This window comes from Ceratotherium simum, chromosome 32, assembly GCF_057802395.1.
Source record: "Ceratotherium simum simum isolate JZ-2026a chromosome 32, ASM5780239v1, whole genome shotgun sequence".
Lineage (NCBI taxonomy): Eukaryota > Metazoa > Chordata > Mammalia > Perissodactyla > Rhinocerotidae > Ceratotherium > Ceratotherium simum.
Genome location: NC_141931.1, coordinates 11255929 through 11275596, shown reverse-complemented (window position 1 = coordinate 11275596; position 19668 = coordinate 11255929). Strand labels below are relative to the sequence as shown.

At 41.5% G+C, this 19668-nt stretch overlaps 1 protein-coding gene across 14 annotated transcripts in view; it reads left to right on the top strand.

Annotated features, from left to right (window-relative positions):
• The window catches only part of KIAA1217 (KIAA1217 ortholog), a 293162-nt gene that overhangs the window by 20489 nt on the left and 253005 nt on the right, over positions 1-19668 (top strand). The window contains exon 1 of one of the 14 annotated variants that reach the window (XM_087420743.1): positions 5055-7504. The exons of the other annotated variants lie outside the window; for them this stretch is intronic. The gene's annotated coding sequence lies outside the window, so the exon portion shown is untranslated. Of the gene's footprint in view, positions 1-5054; positions 7505-19668 lie in introns of those variants that run through there. 14 annotated transcript variants of the gene reach the window in all.

Below are 19668 nucleotides of genomic sequence, written 5' to 3'. Positions count from 1 at the left end.
ACTTAACCACTAGGCCGTGGGGCCGGCCCCTGGTCAGATCTTTTAATATGCCAAATGACATTGTGAACCTCAGGAGGACATTTGGGAGTAGACGGGTGAGGAATGAAATATGCAGTGTTTCCCAAATTGATTTGACCACAGAATTATTGTTTTGTGGACTTTTGTTTTATGGGACACATTAGGAAATAGTGGTATGTAACTCGAAAGCCTGCTGAGACTCAGAGCCGTAAAGGAAGATTCACACAGGAGATCAGAATTTGAACGGAGTCTCTTGGAATGACTGAGGGCTCTGGGAACAGGAGACTTGTCCTAATTCTCTCTATTTTCTCACCGCCTAGTACACAGTAGGTATTCCTAAATATCTATGGCAAGGATATTGACAGATTGTGATTTTTAAAAATTTTTTTTATTGAGGTCATATTGGCTTATAACATTGTGTAAATTTCTGGTGTGCATTATCATATATCAATTTCTGTATAGATGGCATTGTGCTCACCACCAATAGACTAGTTTTTATCCGTCACCATACATATGTGCCCCGTTACCCCTTTTGCCCTCTCCCCACCTCCTTCTCCTCCAGTAACCATCAATCTGTTCTCCTTGGACAGATTATGATCTTAATGAATAGAATGAAAGCATGGAGGCATTCTGATGGAGGAGGGAGGGCAGGAAGAGACAACGCTTAGACAAGAATGGAGGTCGCTTCTCTGTGAATCAATGGGTAGGCCTGTCCAAGTGAGGCAGAAGTGTCATTTGGAGAAGAGGGAAGTTAGTGGTATCAAGCAGAGGGAAGCCAGATTGTGTTTGGTCTTGAAAGATAAGCAGAAAGCTCTGTGGCAGACACAAGGCACCATTATAGCTTTAGTGTGCAAGTGGAATACAAGCAAAGTTTAAAGGTTAGCTTTTCAGTGCTACATAGGAGGGACTATGAGAAAAGCCTGGGTGCTGGCCTGGAAGTGGTTGCAGTGTCCAGGCCACAGTGATAAGGCCCACGGTAGGGGCTGCGGGAGTGGAGCTCAGCCAGAATTGAGGAAGGACACATCGGATATTCAAAAGAAAAATGGAATGACTTGGTGACTGATTGGACAAGGATGAAGTTATGAAGGGCCACAGCAGGTGTAGCAGAAAAGGCAAGAACACCCAACAGGGCACCCCAAGATCTGGGTTCTGGTTCTCACTCTGCTCCTACCTGTGTGAGATCTTGAGCAAGTAGCTAAGCTCTCTGTGTCATCTGTCCATGTTGTGTGGAACCACTGAAGGACCACAGAACTACCACTGAAGTACCATTAGTCACCATCATGAGGGGAATGGGTGGAAAAGGACACCACAGTGTTAACTCTTGGGATCCAGTGGTGGGGATGGAATTTGGTGGAAAAGATTTGTTCTGGCACTTAATGGACTTTTCAATGAAATTCTGTGGTGTCTTCCTTTTGAAACTCTCCCAGATATGTCCTCTCAGGGCCCCACTTTAGCACCAACCTCATTTTGCATTCCCATCTCAGCATCTTTGTCTTCTCAGGCCTACCCTTTCTGCTTCCTTCCATTTGCCTAATCTGAAGTTTTCAAGGGGTATGCCTCAAACCTCGCACAGGTGTGAAGGTGAACTGTGAACAGTGTATAATGTTGTGAGGCTATCAGATGGAACTTTGAATTGAGACGTTGATTTTGACAAAGTGTGGAAGGGGATGCAACTTACTGCAGTGGGTAAGAGGCTTCACAGTGTGTCATGCTTGCACCAAAGAAGTATTTCTGGGTTAATGGAATTTGCAAGGACTTTGCATCGTGGGTACTTACCAAGATCACAGCTGGGGCGGTCAGCAGTGCTACTCAAACAGCACCAAGACGCTGAAGGGAGAGCCAGTGGATGGGGTGGTACTATACATAGTGGTTGTACATAGTGAGAAATGAATGGGTTGTACACGCTGTAATTACTGCTGACTGATTTGATCTTTTGGGTCCTTTGTCCTCCTTGCATCCCTCCTTCCCCTTCCTTTGTTCCTTCTGTCTTTCCTTTTTGTTCTTAAACATTTCAACTGGACCAGAACATTCTCTTATATGAAAGTGTGCTGAATATTAAAAGTATGAGAACCGTTGCTCTTCCCAGTGTAGCATATACATGTCCCATCTCCATGATTCTCTCTCCAAATACTCCATACAACATCTGTTTTACTTTTAGTTAAGTACCAAGAAGTTTAGTGCCTGTAGAAGCTTCTAGAGAGCAGATGTCATTTTTTCAGTCTCTTGGCTTTGTCTCTTTTAGTAATTTTTTCAATCAGTTTGTATTTATTTGTCTTTTCCAGGTTATTGTTTGCTATCTCATTATATTCAGCTTTTATCTTAATTGCCCTTTCCCAATTTTTAAACTTATCTTTGTTGTCTTTTATAATTTCTTAAAATGAGTATTAAGTTTATTTATTTTCAGTATTTCTTGCTTAACAATGAAGGCATTTAAGGGCATATATTTCCTAACACGAGCTTGGGCTGTGTCCTGCAGTTTTGTATGAAATATTTCCTGTTTCATTGCCTTAAAGAAAGTTGAAAATTTCAACTTTGATTTTTTCTTTGATTTAAGGGTTGCATAGGAATATTTCATTTCCAAGTAGTTAAGATTATCATTATTTAGTCATAATTTTATTAGATGTGATCAAAGAATGCAGTCTGTAAAATTCCTACTTTTAAATTTGTTTAAGGATTTTTTAAACTGTTTTTTGAATAGTCAAATACACAATTGATATTTATGTGTTCCATTAATATTCATTAAAATTATCTATTTTGTATTTATTATATATACACATACAAACACATATATATATATCAGGTTTGTTGTATCGTTCATTTCTTCTCAGTCCTTATTTTATTTTTCTAGTGCTGTTCAGTTCTAAACAAAGGATAATAAAGTTTCACTATAATTGTATTTTTATCCTGTTCTCCTTGCATTCCTAAGAATTGTTGCTTTACAATTTTTTAGTTGTTATGTTGTTTGTTGCAGACAAATTTATGATGATCATCTCTCTTCATACATTGTGTCTTTTTGTGTCACCAAATGACCTCTTTATTCTGTTTAATGTTTGTTAACTTTTCCTAATATTAATATTATCACTCTTGCTTTACATTGGTTTGCATTTGTCTGGTATGGCTTACTCATCTATTTTCAACTTTTCTTCATTAATAATAAGTATATTTATTATAAACTACATATAACTTGGTTTTGCTTTTTTAGCACAAATCTGTTAGTCTTTGTCTTTTAATGGGAAAATTCAGTCCATTGATATTTAGTGTAATAACCAGTGAATTGATTATATTCTTTCATCTTAATTTGACAGCAAATATAACTATTCTTTATTAAATACAGTTCATCCTCAGTAAACACTAAACTATCACTTGAGTTTCAGTCTTGACAGGCTGCATTTGAAATGACAGCAGGTGCTCCAAGTGAAAATAACTCTTAGATAATTGGAGTTAGGGGACAGCTGGAATCTAAGCCAGAAAAGAAGACTGGACAGATACATATTGGCATTATCTGCTCTATTAATCAAAGTTCTCCAGAGAAACGGAACCAATAGGTTAGGGAGAGAGAGCAAGAAAGAGAGAGAGGGAGATTTATTTTAAGGAATTGGCTCACATAGTTGTAGGGACTGGCAAGTCTGAAATCTGTAGAGCAGGCCCGTGATCTGGAAATTCAGGTGAGTTGACGTTGCAGCCTTAAGTCCAAGATCTGCAGGCTGGAAACTCAGGCAGGGTTTCTGTGTTATATTCTTAAGTCAGAATTCCTTATTTGGGAGCTCTCAGTCTTTGCTCTTAAGGCTTTCAACTGATTGAACAAGGCCCACTCACACTCTGGAGGGTAACCTGCTTGACTCAGAGTCTGCTGATTTAAACGTTAATCACATGTAAAAAAATACCTTCAGAGCAACATCCAGACTGGTGTTTGACCAAACAATTGGGCAACATAGCTTAGCCAAGTTGACACATAAAATTAACCATCAGCTCAGCACCATAGCAAAAAGTTGACTAAATGTGAATGGATAATTTCTAAAGCAAACAACAACTCCTAATACAAACAGAGCTCAAGTTCAAGGACTTAGCATTACGGAATGAGCACAGTTGGTTTCCATTGTTTCACTCAAAAGTTCAAGTGCCCTTATTCTTTTGGTGAGATACTATGTTCTTGACATATGAAATACAGACTTGTTTTTTTCTTTTTAGTGTTTGTCAGTTTTTCTTTAAACCAGAACTTCGGGTTGCAGACCTTTCTCGACAGTCTGCTGTTTCATTAGCCTTATCTGCATCCTAGTGGTCTGTTTGTCCTGGGGTCATGAGTTGTAATGTTAATCCTACTCTGCGCAGTCCTTACAGGCCTCCATACAGCCGGAAGCTACATAAATGCCACCATTCTACTGCTGCTGCTGTGCTGATAGAATCTCCCCGTCTGGACTATTCCAGACCCCACTCCCATCTGTTGGCTTCGTATCTCTGGGTGGATCTGCAGAAGGTCTCTGTTTACCCTTTGCAATCCAATATGACCTTTAGGTTAGTCTACTAAAAAATCCTTTCAGTGTGGCTTAGTTTAGTGAAGATTTTAGTATCTCCAGTGATGAGTAATTTTATTAAAGTAGGGATAACAGTACCTAGTGGTTAAGCACATGTGTTTTGGATTCAAGTCTTGGGTCTGCCTGGGTTCAAATGGAGACTCCAACCCTTAGTAGCCATGTCAACTTACTCAAATTACCCAACCTCTCTGAGGCTCACTTTCTCCATCTATAACGTAGGGATCATAATCATCCTTGCATCATACTATTGTTGTGAGGCTTAAATGAGTTAAGGATTGGTTATTTTAATGATAAAAGTATTGTTTTTTCCTACTCAAAGAAGTATTCCTTTTCTATGTGACAACTTCTAACTCATGTTTTTTAAGAAACAAAATTTCAGGCCATAAAGGGTTAAAGCCAACCTCTTTCACTAGTTATTTGTATTCTTATATTTTCATGGGCTTTTTCTACGTCTGTTATAAGCAGTTTTTTATCTGTTATAAAAGTTTTGTTGAAACCAATTCAAGAGAAAGAATCTTATTTGCTATCCAAGTTGATCATAGCTACTTCTGAGATTGCTAAATTTAGAAACAAAATAGCGCATCCACATGCATTTATTGAGCTCTGACTTGGTTATGTGGTGCTCAGTTGCTATCAGGCAAATTGCACACTATAAAAGCTTAGTCCAGCTTGTTATTTCCTCATTTGGGGGTGGTAGGAAAAATCATTACTGGACTGGTCACCTCTAAGCAAGCCTTGGCATTTCTAGCCAGCCCTCACATGTATGTTGTCCTTATTGCTGAGATTGTTGTTGTCCAGAACTTTCCCTGCTCTAACTATTTCAAGATCCTATTATCATCATAATGATGTCACCGTTGGTTACCAGCTCTTCTGTTGGTGTTTACCTCAGCCCGCCTGCTGATGAATGGCTTAATCAGGTGGCTTTCCCATCTGAGTTGTTTCTGTGACAGTCTCCATTTACCTGACTTTCAGATTCTGACTCTTCTCACCCTCACTTCCAAGCTTGAATTCAGTAAGTAAAAGCTGAGATATTGTAATTTCCTAAATAACCCAAAGGGAAGATTTCGTGTAATTTATAAGCACTCTGACTGCTGAATCAACGTTCGCATGCTCCTCTCTCTAATGGAACTTTGAGGAATAACCGTAATTGAATCGTGCCTCCACCCTATCTTTGGATTTCGCCGAATAGAGCCCAGATCTGGTTATGTCTTGTTTTTGTTTGTTTCACGTTGTGTGTGTGCCCCACTGGGTAAAGCACAAGCATGGGCTTAATCTGGATGTATTTTCATCTCACAGAGGTAGTAATTGGATCTCTCACAATAGTCTTGCCTCTGAGGAGTGTTCCAGCTCGGGCTGCTGTATTAAACCAGAGTAGTTCCTGGTTCCCTTGGAAGGTAAGGTTCCATCTGTTGACTGTGAACTATGGCAATGCAAAACTCTCAGAATAGTCAGAGGAGGGGTTTCAAAGCATTTACAATTCCTTCTTGGAAAAGAGCCATTCAGAGAGCTTTCATCTATGATTGCTCTCTCTGCAAACACCTGGGCGGGCTCAGCAAGGTGTGGGGGTTAAAATTTGCTCTCTGACCTTGGAGGACAGACGCTGTGAGTCTGTTGCAGTTTGCAGCAGGCTCTGTGGCAAGTTAAAGCAGGCTGCGCTTTCAGCTCCGGCGGCTTCCGAGACTCTGCTGTGTTGTAGCAGATTCTGCTTCAGGCTGCCTTCAAGTGCTCGCCGGCTTCCTGCTCAGTCCCACGGAAGAACTTTCTGCTATGGCATTTGACAGCCATTTGATAACATCATTATAAGCTCTCATGGGTTTGCAGCAAATCCCATTCAAACCTTTCTGGTCCCTCGGGGTGAGCAGTTTTAGACTTGGGAATGTGAGGCGTGTCTGCGGTAAATTTAGAGGTGAGAAGAAAAGAGTGCTGAGTCCAGGGTCACCAAGAGGAGTTGGGCACGAATTTGGCAGAAATTTGTCCAAAGCTTTATTCAGACATTAGTGAAAAGTGAAGGGTTGGAAGAAAGATTGAATATCTTAGAGCCTGTTGACCATTCTCAAGAAAACCCAAGAACGTCGATTTCGACGTTCTTCTCATAATTTATGTCAGCTAAGACAAACGTACAAGAGATGTGAGTATGTTAGGAAAGAGTTAAAAAATTCTCAACACCTCCTACCACCTCTGCAACCACAAAGGCCAAGAGAAAATGCACACACACACACACACACACACACATACATTCCGGCAAGGAACCTGTTGTACAAGTTTTGCTGGTAAAAACTAGGAAGGGGGTTGCCTTGCCGGGAGAGCAGAGTGGAAAAGCCTTAGAAGTATCAATTGAAGGTTTTTCAAAACCTACATTTTCAACGTAACTTTATCCTGCAGAGAGAGGCACATGTGGCACTGTAGGTTTTTCTTCAACCCATTAAGTGCGTTGTTAGACGGGGAGGGGCAGATTAATGAATGCCTATAATTTTGATCATTGTTTTCTGCAAAACAGCTCAGGCTTTGAAAAATGAAGCCATCACTCTTGGCTAAGTTTCTGCCAACAGCACAAATTATACTGTGCAGAGATCCAAAGCCCCTAAAAGGGTTTCATTAATGAACAATTTCAGACGATTGTTTAAGTCTTCGCCTGACAGGTAACGTTGGCATGTAGGCAGGTGGGGTTAGCGTTTCCATGGAGATTTATGATGTCATGCTTGAAAGAGCATGTCAAGACAGCCAATTTAACAAGTAGCTACTCAAAAAGTCCTATAGGCTAGAAGTAGGTTTTATGCAAATGACAAGAGTTTCGCTGGGAAAAACTGCAAAAGAAAACGGTGGAGACATGGAGGGGGGGTTTACCTGACAGCTCGGAATGATGACCCTGCAGTCCATTGGAGACAAAAACTTCCAGAAGACGAATTAGATTTTCTGCTTTAACTGCTGCCTCACCTGTGGAGCTCTGGGTACAGGTAAATATGCACTTTTTTCTTTTGAGTTGTTGCCAAAAATTATATGGAAACATTGAGGTCTGTTTCTCTGCATTGTTGTCTTGGCAGGAAGAACGGAACCAGTAAGTACAGCTTTCCCACACGGAATGTGCCTGCTTCGGGGCTGTTTTTTTCAGAGCTTTTTTATTGAATGAACTGAGATTTTTGAATAGAGCTGAAAAACAAGTGATGCGTTATGCATTATGCTGATTATGCCCTGTGAATAATGCGATAAAAATGCCATAGATAGGGGTTAGAAGGATGATCTGAGAATTGATATACTATATGTATTTGTGGATTATTCCCAGATGCTGGTTTCTTTCTCTTTTAACTCTTAGACCTGAAATTGGGACTACGCGTATTTCTGTATTTTCAAGTTGTAAAATGCCAGAAATATAACCCATGGAATGTTACAGAAACAGTCAGGTTTGTGAACATCACACTTTTTTTTCTTAAGTGTGTCTGTATACTTTTCTCACGAAGGCATTTTACGAGACTAGAAAAATACCTTGTTTGAGCTATCAGAGTTTCTGGACTTTAGGGAAGCAGGACTTGTGAATTCTAAGATGACAGATAAAGGCTTCTAGTGTGGGGGGAATGGTTGATAAAAGTAGTTTTTAAAGCCTGCTTTAAAAAGGAGACCTCGCTTTGGCGGGACGGTCTTTCTGTTTGCCTCGGTTACTAGTGAGACTAAGTCAACAGTCTTGCCAGCAATATCCATATGATAACAATCTCTAAAGGGAGCTATAGACCCACAAAGTTGACTTACAGGGGTTAGTGTGGGGACATCAGGCTGTGATGTGAGTAGTTAGGTCCACCACCCAGCTTAAAAAGAGATGAAAAACATATTTGTTTGTTGCATATACTGTGGAAGGTTAGAGCACAGAGTTAAGAACCATTTAAAGATACCTGGGAAATGGGAATTCAGGCTTTTGAAACCAAAACTATTCAGGAGCAAGGGGGCAGGCATGGAAATATTTGTAAAACTGTCTAATGTGTGAGAATGCGGACTGCCTGGAATTTTGCAATCAGATAATATGGATTAGCATCGGAACTGATATTCGTAATAGATTGTTGTGTTACTGCCGTTCTTGAAGAACAGTTGAGTGACAAAGAACTGTGCCCCTAACATTAGATCGCCTGGGTTTTGAGTCCTGGCTTCACCACTTACTATCAGTGTAACTTTGGGAAAGGAAATTCATGTCTTTAAGCCTCAGTTTTCTCCTCCATAAATTGGGGGTAATAATAGTGACAAGTGAGGATTAAATGACAAAATACATGTAGCGACAGTGCTCGGAATTTACGCTCCACGTGTTAGCGATTGTTTTTGTTTACCACTTATGTGCACTGGACTATTAATAAAGTGTTTTCACATCCTTGACTTTATCTTGTCATTGCCACAGCCCAGTAAGATTAGCAGAATCTTTTTATTCCCACTTTACAGATGAAGAAATCATATCTCAGAGAGATACTGAAATAGACAACACAATAAACTGCCCTTCTCCATTTACTGCTATTTTTTTTTCTCATTTTAGGGGTCCAGAAAAAAAATTAATGTGTTCCTGAAATAACTCCTAGCGGCAACAATTATTTCCGTAAATTAATGAAAATACCAAATGTTAAGTGTGTCAAAGGAGCTAGGATATTCATGTTTTTACATTAATTATGTTTGTGACACTTTTTCTAGATAGGTCAGAAAAGGAGTATCAATTTACTTTTTACTGGCACCTGTTGGGAGCAGCTCAAGTCACTTCACAGACTTAAACAATTTTAACTCTTACCTGCCTCCCAAGGTTTTGCTGTTACAGGTAGCCTGAGCAGGAAACCAAGTCACCGAGGGGCTGTGGGAATCGCCACAGGGAGTGAGGGGCTGGACACACTGTCTTTTCTCCTTTTGTATTCTAGATCTTGGCACCTCCCTCCCTGTCTACATCCCAGAGTGAAACAGCCCATAATTATATTCTACATCCATTGTATGTAAGAGACAAATATGTTTTCCATTGTGTTATTTTTAGCAGCAGTGTTTCTAGCCAGAGAAAACACTCTATTAGTTTCAGGGTTTTCCTAATGGCTTTTCCAATGTTTCTAGTCAGACTGTTGAGAATTGTTCAGGGTCCACTCTCCTGGAGGAAGGCTGTTAGCAGGAGTATTGGGTAGGCTCATCTAGTGGGATTCTAAGGGCGTTCTGACCTGTGAGCTGCTGACGCCGAACTTCTTCTGTCCCAGATAACACATAAATTAATTAAATGTGGTCGTATGAATGGCGTCAGTCTGCATTGTGAACTCCAGTTCCCGGCACTGGCTTGGGGCACTGGGAAAAGCTCTGGTTATCTCAAGGGCAGATCTATGAGTCTGAAAGCAAATATTTATTTCACTCGAAGTGTCAGTTCCAAATATGAACCACAAAGCAGCAAGTTTAAGGTAGAAAAGAGTCACGAAATCAAACAGCCATAGGGTGCCAAAATTCCAGATAGGTTCAGAATCACTAATGAATATTTTATATTTGTTTTTTACCCACAGACCCTGTTTTAGAAGTCCATTAAAACTTTTTATTACACTTAATTGTTGCATTGTTCAGAGCTTATCTGTTGACTAATAAGTAGCGAGTCTGTCTGGAAGCGTGTTTTGTACCTAGCGGGTTTTAGTAAAGGTTGGTTGAGTCAGAGAGGCTGTGCACACAGTGATTCAAGAACTGGGTTGTCTGAATTTGAATACTGCCTCCATTCCTTACTAGTAACACTGGTTTTTCCATTGAAGAACATGAGTAGGTCTGTTCCTATTCCAACAAAAAAAAGTAGTGTGCGAGTTTTAAAAGCCTTTTAGTAAAGGAATTAGTGATCTCTAAATATCATATTTTTCTCTTTTAAAAACTTTTTGGAATTTCCATGGAAATTGTTTCTTCAGAAAGAAAGGCCCTGAAATCTCCCAGTTTAGGAAATGGAACTAGTTCTTCCTCTGGGGCAGGCTGTTGGGGAGGTAGAGGGTGTAGGGTTCTTCTGAGTGGGAGGGAAGCTATTTCTAGAAGCTCTTTAAGGCTCAAGCCCTTGTCACTGCTATTCATCAGTTTAACTTCATCAGAAACACTCCTGTTTTGAAGCTGATGGGGAGTAAGTTTCCAAAAATCTATTTATTTCCCAAAAAAGTCATCCTAAAAAGTTGTGTCATCCCGATGACGTTGCTTTTCTCCTCAGATGTGTAGTGGCTGAGGGATGAGCAGGGGAGGTGGGAAGGATGCTTTTCTCCTCCAGCCATCAAGCTTCCCTCTTGCTTTTCTTTCCTCAACTTTTTCTTAAGCAGGTAAAAACATAATTTAGTGGAAGCTAAAATTCCTCAGGGGACCTGAGTTTGGGATCTGTTTTTATTATGAATTGTGAAGCACCGTGAATGGGCTCTGCCTATGAATTTTGGCCATTTCATATTTCAGGGTGGGATTTCCTTGCAAGTCGTTCCAATATTGATCGCCTTCTCATAAACTTCCTGGCATTTGCATTTAACTTGTAACTGTTGATGAGAGAAAATATGGGGGAGAAAGATTTTTGTTTTTTCTGGAGACGTAGTATTAAGGTAGGCAGGATTCTGAGGTTACTAAATCTGCTCTCCTCTGTTAACACCAAAACAAGTCTTCCTTGGTTCGTGGTGACAGTTGTGTGACATCTGTGCAACTGGAGGCCTTGGAACCTGTGGGCTCTGGTGGGAAGAGTAGAATTCAGGACAGCCTTGGGCCAGCCTGGTGGCACAAGCGGTTAAGTGCACGTGCTCTGCTGCCTTGGCCTGAGGTTCGCCGGTTCGGATTCCGGGCGCGCACTGACGCACCGCTTGTCAGGCTGTGCTGTGGCGGGGTCCCATATAAAGTGGAGGAAGATGGGCATGGATGTTAGCCCAGGGCCAGTCTTCCTCAGCCAAAAAAAAAAAAAAAAAAAAAAGGAGGAGGATTGGCAGATGTTAGCACAGGGCTGATTTTCCTCACAAAAAAAAAAAAAAAAAGAATTCAGGACAGCCTTAGGTAGGAAGGGACAAAGGATGGAGGTTGGGATGAGCTTTATCCTAATGACAGGAAGCTCTGCTGCTTCCGCTTCCAGATAGCAGACATAAAAAATTTTGAACTACCCATTTGTATGAATAATGAGAGGAAGTGTAAAATATTATACATTTGGAGAAATCATTCTCTAGATTTAGAAAGGAATGTATAGCTGATTTTATGTGATAGCATGAGTAAGTCCATGCAAAGTAAAGACAAGCGATAGCTTTTGTGGCCTCTTACAGCTCTAGGATTCTGTATTGTGGGTTTCACCTCCCGCCCCTATATGCCATTGCATGGGACTCATTTCCACTCCTGTTGGCTTGCTCATGGTGAAGCAACAGAACTGATAATGGTGTATCCCACCAGTGGTATTCCAGGTTAGTAAATGCAGATGGTCACGTTGTCCACATAAACCCAATGGTGAGACTGTCCTCAGAGCTGTGGGTCCTCCCTGTCTGGTTGCCCTGCTCTGTGCTCTGCTCAGATTGCAGAAGATGGCGAGACCAAAGAGTCCATCTGAGAGTGTGTGGCACTGTAAACTTTTCAGAAAGGACTTTTCTTTGGCCTTACTACCTGCCACCACATGTTTTCTGCCACCACATGTTTTTTGAGATGGCTGAGAAAGCAGAGATTCAGGTGGACCCTTGGCCATTTTCAGTCTTTGGCATTAAGGATGCTTGTCGACACCCCTCAGAATGTCACATGGATGTCAAGTCACATGGTCATAGTAGTCATTAGTGAGGTAAATATGTCACCACCATCATTCAGCCAGCTGTTCCAGAGGGTCAGTTTTTTTTTTAATCTGTTTAAATTTTGCACAAGGAAAGGTTGCATGGATTCCCTTCATGTTTAACTGTAACTTTGTTTGAATCCTTTTTCAGGGTAAGTTTTTTTTTTTCTCTTCACTTTCTTCTTGTATTTTTTTTATTGTGAAATTTTTGTTGTACATTATTGTTTATCAGTCATCATATAAGTGCATCCCTCCACCCTTGTGCCCACCCCCCACCCCCCTAGCCTCTGGTAACCACCAAACAGTTCTATCTGTGTGTGTGTTGGTTTATCTTCCACATATGAGTGAAATCATGCCCTGTTTGTCTTTCTCTTTCTGGCTTATTTCACTTAACATAATACCTTCCAGGTCCATCCATGTTGTTGCAAATGGGACGATTTTGTCTTTCTTTATGGCTGAGTAGTATTCCATGGTATATATATACCACATCTTCTCAGGGTAAGTTTTAAGACTGCAGAAGAAAGCAACTCCAGCCAACTGCCTCATAAAGGACAATTTTCAATTTCTTCTTTGGGGAATGTGTGTGTGCGTGTGTGTGTGTGTGTCTGTGTGTTTATGACGTTGAGAATAGCACAAACTCTGATTTAATACTATTCTCATTTCAGAGCAATTACTATAGTGGCCCCATAATCTATTAACTTGACCCCTTTAACTGCTGTCAGTTGCTTCTTTTTTCTCTCCCTGTTAGGAACAATACTACAATGACCTTCTGTGTATCTGTGCACGTGTCAGCAAATCTAAAAAACAAATTCCTAGATGTCAAATTACTAGTTTACTACTGCTAGTTTACTAGAATTACTAGTGTCAAAAGATTTTGCTCGATTTTCTCTCAGAAAGACTCACCAATTTATTCTGTCACTATGAGTGTTGGAGAGTATGTTATGGCACATTCAGATAATACAGTTCACTGTGCTCATGACAATATATGAAATAGACCCTGTGTGCAGGTGTGGACACATAACCAAGTTATGTTAAATGAGCATTACAATTTATAAAGCGTAATAGCATGATCCTATTTATTTTAAAAAGGCTGGATCCTGTTTGTATGAAAAAGCATCTTCATTTTCTGTGTATGTATCTACTTACACATAAAGTTTCTAGAATGATGCGTAATAAATCAGAAAGAGGGCCCAGTGGGCTAGTGAGGACGGAAGCTTTTATTTGTGGCTTCTGGACTGCTCTACTATTTATATTTTTATCATATGCCTATAATAACTTTAAAATTTAAAAACTAGTTTACGACAGAAACACTTGCCCTGGAGTGTAGCCTGTGTTCTTTGACGGGAGGCCAGCAGTTTCCAGGTAGACTGAGAAAGTGACTTGCTTCGTCTCACACACTGACCCAGGACAGCATATTTGTGCTTTGGTGTAGTTGTCCCTTGAAGAAGGAAGTGATTCCCTTTGTTTCCTTCTCTTGCATAGGAACAGTCAATTCTGATGACATTAGCAGTCTCATTCCCAGCAGAATCTTCCCTAACCGAGTTTATTCCAGTCTGGATCCCACCTTTCCAAATAAATGCTGTTTTGGGTTCTGAGTATCAGGTGTGTTTGGATTAAATATGTTTAAGCTGTGTGAACTTTTCAACAGGAGCAGTGAATTCACCCTCCCAGATCAGGCCATCTTCTGACCCATTGTATAAAACGTTCATTTCAAGTTCATGTGAAAATACTTTATAACTAGACCTCAGCCCTTGCCGAGTTACAGGGACCAGTTTGGCATAAATGGTTACTTAGGCTTTCATATGAAGCCTGTAACTATATGATGATTCAGTTTCTTTAATGAAAAAAAAAGTTTTAATATACAGATATTTAGATTTGTAAAGACTTGTCTTTTACAGTAGGGCACATCGAAAATAGAAGGCATACTATCAGAGGATGCCTTTTGAAAGAAAAGAAACAACCCTTTTAATACTTCAGCATCACTGAGGAAAGCTTTAGACATTATTTTCAACTCAACTCCTTTTTAATTCAGATGCACAGAATGCATTAAAACCACAAATACAGTAGATGTGATTTATACATTCTTTTGCACAAATCGGTATGTGCATATCTTCATTGTAATTAGACTTTTCTTCCTTTCTCCTTCTCAAAAGCTCCTTTTGAAACTTCATATTTTTCCCAGATATATTCTTCTTTTGCTTCATAAAATATCTCCGTTCTGCGGCTAACTGCAAATATTTGCAAAAGGGAACAAATATAAAATAAATGCCTCTTAATGTGGTATTTTGTGTATAATCACATGCCTGACATTAGTTTAACCTAAAAAATAATGAGTAATAACTATGCTTAGAGGAAAAAGAGTAGAGTAGTGGCTGTGATGTGCAAAACAAGGAGAATCATAATTTAAGCAATTCCATTAAAGAGAATATAATTATTGTAGCCCCAGGGTGGTGGCAGGTCACTTTTAAGCCTAATTGAAGTTGTTCTGTATCATTAGAAAAATGGACCAAACTTCTTATATTGTGGGATAAATGCAGTATTTTCTTCCTGTAAATATTAAATACCACTGACTTTTTTTTTTTTTCCTGGAGAAGATTAGCCCTGAGCTAACATCTGTACCATCTTCCTCTATTTTCTATGTGGGTCACCGCCACAGTGTGGCTGATGAGTGGTGTGGGTCCGCATCAGGGATCTGAACCTGTGAACCTGGGCCGCTGAAGCGGAGCGCACCGAACTTAACCACTACGCCACAGGGTCGGCCCCTAAATACCACTGACTTTTTAAGACATATACGTCCAACTCTGAAATGACTTCATGCATGCCAACACAATGCAATAAAAAATTTCCTTAGATGCATTCAAACCACTGTAAATATATCCTAGAATGCCCGTAAGTATTATTACCTACTATATGCCAGAAACTTTCACACAGATTATCTCATATAATCCTCTAAGAAATCCTATGAAGAGATACATATAAGTAAGGAAACAAGAATTAGAAGAGTCTAGAGACTTGATTCACTGGGCAACAGAGCTGGGTTTTGAACCCAGTGGTTCTGACTCAAGCCCAGGGCCTTTTCTTGGGATCCCTGAGGTGTTCGCTATGAAAACTGTAGTTCATCTTACGAGGGTGAATTTCCAAACACCATAACCATGCAGGGAATGATTTACTTCTTGTCTCTGTAGCCTCACGTCGTCTTTTGTGCCTCCTACTTTTATTGCCATTTTAATGTTACCCCAAAGGGTGGACTTGGAAGAACCCGAGGAGGTTGCAACAGCAATCGGGTTTTCTATTGGTTAGCAGTGCCTCTGAAGTCAAGCCTGGAGCTGACTTGTCTGGAATGCACTTATGAAGCAACCTTCCTCCTGGCATTAGTGGAGGAGAGCCGCATGCTTCGATCAAATCTCTTCCTTCAGAAACCCGCACTCCGGGAGCAGACCTTTAGGATCCACCCCAGAGAAAGAAAACCTGGTGGCTCATAGAACTTGGTTCACAACATGGTATGGCTCACACATTTTGCACAATAACCCCCAAGCACACACACTCCCTTGGCCAGTATTTTGCGTCTGATTGCAGAAATTCTCGCTGGACTTGAAGGGACAAATTGGGCAACTTTCATAGGTGAATTTCTTGTGCAGGCCAGAATAAATATAGATCAGAGGCATCGGGCCTGGGCCCAGGTTCTCCAGAAAGGCCAGCACAACGGCTTCTACACGTTTTGATAAGCCACTGAAACTTTGTAGAATTGGGAGTTTTTACATAAAAATCAAATTTCTTACATTATGAGGGAAAAATCAGATGGCTGGGAAACACTGGGCTCAAATTCCTTTGTTAAAACTTCTTCTAGAGCTAAGTAGCAGCTGCCCCATTAAGATGGAGGGGTACAGTTTCTCGGGTTCACCACAGCTCCTCATTCTCCATCCTACACCTGTCTCCCTCACCTGCCTGACTCCTTTCGCGGCTTCCATGTTTGTAGGCCTGCTCCGTGAGGCACCTACATGTGAGGTGAGGTGGGGATGAGAGGGCGGAATCTGGCCTTTGTCTTGGACAGACTTAGATTTGGGAACTGGTTCTACTACTTGACTCTGTGTGGTCTTCGGCAAGTTACTTGATCTGAGGAATCCATTTCTGCAGCCAGGTGGTTTGCAGATCGGAGACAGAGTGTGAGAAGTACCTAACCCAGTACCTAACATGCAGTAGATGTGCCATACATGGAAGCGACTATAATGGAAACATCTCACGGAACATTCTGTAAGAAAGGATCAATATCTGCCAGAGTCTTAAATATTCTTAGGTTGTTCATAGGAGGGACCTTAGAGCTGCCACAGAAAACATCATAGCTTTATGGAGAAGCAATCAAAAGCCAGGAGTTGACAGTCTAGTCCAAGATTACTCAGTTACTCAAGGCCAGCAGGTCCAGAGCCAGTGGCTTTCCACTGATCCACAAAAAGTCCTTGGAGTATGGTTTTGAGGATTAAGTATGTGAAAGTGCTTTTTGGATTATTAAGTGTGAGCATTAGGTAATTTCAATTAGCATGAAGATTGTACAGCTACGTGTGATGGTCGGATTTGGAAAGAACGAACTATCATTCACTCATTCATTTATTCAGCATTGATTGAGTCCCTAGTGTACACCTTCCTGAGCTGGGAATATGGCACTGGGCAAGACTAAAATGGCCACTGCCTTCAGAGAGCTTAGATCTCCTGGAAGGAGGCAGAGGAGAAAACAGATATACAGACAGTTTCAGGGTGCAAAAATGCCGTGAAGGAAATACAGAGGATTATGTGAGAAGAAGCCAGTCTTGCAAACAGCCAGGCAAAGCACGAGCAAGTAGTAAGTGCAGGGACCCCAAGGCAGGAAGAGATTTGTCTGCTTAAGGACCCAGGTGACCTGGGAGAGGTGCCCAGGAGCTTAGTAAGCCTGGAAAAGAGTTTGGATTTTATGCTTAGTGAAGTGCAAAGAGTTTTAAGCAGAAGAATGATAGAATATATTTAGCTTTCGTTCAAACACTATTTTACACAGAAGCCCCTTCAGGGATGGGGGTGAGAAGGAGACTTTTAGCTAAGCCAGTCTCCCCTCCCTCCACCTCTGTGACTGTCCCCAAGGGGCCCTTAGGCTCCTCAAGGCTCCACATAACGCACTGTGGAGACCCCCAGTGCAGGTAATTTACAGAATCCTGAAAATCTGTGACTTGCCCACCCAGGGTCCCACACCCAGTGTCCAGAAACACAATCCAGTGTTCTTCTCATGAACCCAGAGGCCAGGCCGATTGCTGGTAATTCTGTTCTTTCTTTCTTTGTTTTTTTCCTAATTCTCAACACTTTCATTGGCTTTCATGTATTCAGAGTGTCCACTCTGAGGTCACTAAAATGTTCCCTCTCAACCACAAAAAAAGGTATAAGTCGGTGCATAATGTCTGAAACTGGAGACACGTGTCAAATGTCCCTGAATTTGAGATTCCCAATGACATTATGATACATCTAACTTGTGCCTTTTCATCTGCTCTCAACTCAGAAAAGAAATCGTTCATTTATATTTCAATCCAATGCAGTTTTTTTTGTTTTGTGGTGGTCAGCTCAGGTAAGATATTGTCAACAGTAGAAACCGCCAACTCCCACACGGAGCCCACCGGAAGCTCCTCCCTGCTCCTAGCTCAGGCCATGCCTTCAGATCACACCCAGCTAAGAATGGCTGAACAGTGGAGTGTAGATGATGAGAGTCCCACTAGCACCTTTAATACTGAGCATTGTTCACTTTGGGCTCGTTTGTAAAAATTATGGAAATGCTGGAAGGTCAGTGGATAGCATTCAACTCTCTCATTTTATAAGTTAGGAAACTGAGCCTCAGAGGAGTGATGTGATTTGGGTCAACCTCACAGCTTGTGAGAGCTAGAGCAGGTCTGGGATCCAAGTTTCTGACCCCAAGTGACCCTTGCACACCAGCCTGTGTGCATCAGAGACCATGTTCTGAGGTAGGGTGGATGGCACAGGTCACGCCATCAGGAAATCCAGGGCATATCCTTGGGTGGTTCTCAAGCATTTGGATGTCATTACCCCACCCCACCCGCCACCCCTTTTCTTTATACTGTTGTTCTAGAAGTTTTGTCCTGGTGGGTTTTGAGGCCGATATGGCCACACATGAAGCATACTCACCATGACCACACTGCCTTTCACAATGAGGCAGTTTGACCAAACATTGATGTTGAGACAGTTGGCAATTTGGGCTTTGCCTCACGATGGTAGAGACGCAATAAATAAATTTGGATGTGAACTAAGTAAAGATCTGTCTCTTTTTAGTCTGAAACTGTACATGAACATGACCTGCCCAGATTTGTGCTGGTGAACTTTAAACGGCCCCTTCCCACACTGTTCAACTCGAATTTTCTTCAATGAGTGGTGTGTGGGCTGAGCTCATTTGGCCCAGTGAGATATATGGAAAAGAGGCACATTCTTCCCCTCCTTTTTGGTGTCCACATCCGGATTTACCTAAACCCCACCCAGGCTGCATTTGTGTAGCAATGAAAAACCAGTATTTTCGATCCATGAATCACACCCCAAATCCTGGGCCTCCGTCTGTCAGGGGTGCGTCAGGCCAGCTTGCAAGAAGGATGTGCACAGCTGAAACCGTGCTGAGCGTGGACGGGGAAGGTCCTGCTGTCTGGGGACCCAGCAGGTGACTGCTGATGTCTGCTGGTGGATCTGGACATGGAGCCCTCTGTATTTCCTCCTGTAGAAAGGCTGAGAAAGGAAGGCGGCTTCCTGAGTTTCTGTTGTCGGGGGCCCTGCAGTGCAGCAGACAAGAATAAGGTACAGAAGGGGCGTGATTCTGGGGGTTGCCACCCCTCCTTGGGGTCTCTCCTCTGCTGTGTAATGCATTTCTAACTACCTGGGCCGCCCACCTGGGCTGAGCTGTTCCTGGCCATTTATTGCCGAGTAAGAGCCAGTGGGGCTGTGGGTCACCATGGTTTCTTTTAAGTTAAATTATGCTTCCGTGCAGAGGATGATTGCCCACAGCAGTTAAAACTTGTTTAATGATAATTAAATCACTTTTCTTTACTCTGAAAAATCTCTTCATTTTCCGTACAAAGGCAGGAAGCATTTTTCTTTGATTATACAGAAAGTCTGTAGGTAAGGTGTAATCCATTTTACTGTGCTGGACTCTGAAATAATGAGTCTGTGGGATCCTGATTTGGAAATGCCACAAAGATTAGAAAACCGAGTGCTTCCAGTTAAGAATTTTCTCAGCAACCGAAAGAGCTGCTTTTCTCTCCCTCCGCCTCTCCCTTTGGGTTCTGCCTTAACCCTTTGGTTAGGAGTCTCTTGAAACGCGCACGGCTGCCTCTGAACCGGTCTGGATCACCTTTCCAAAGTGTGGAGCAGGTTTGGCATGTCCCT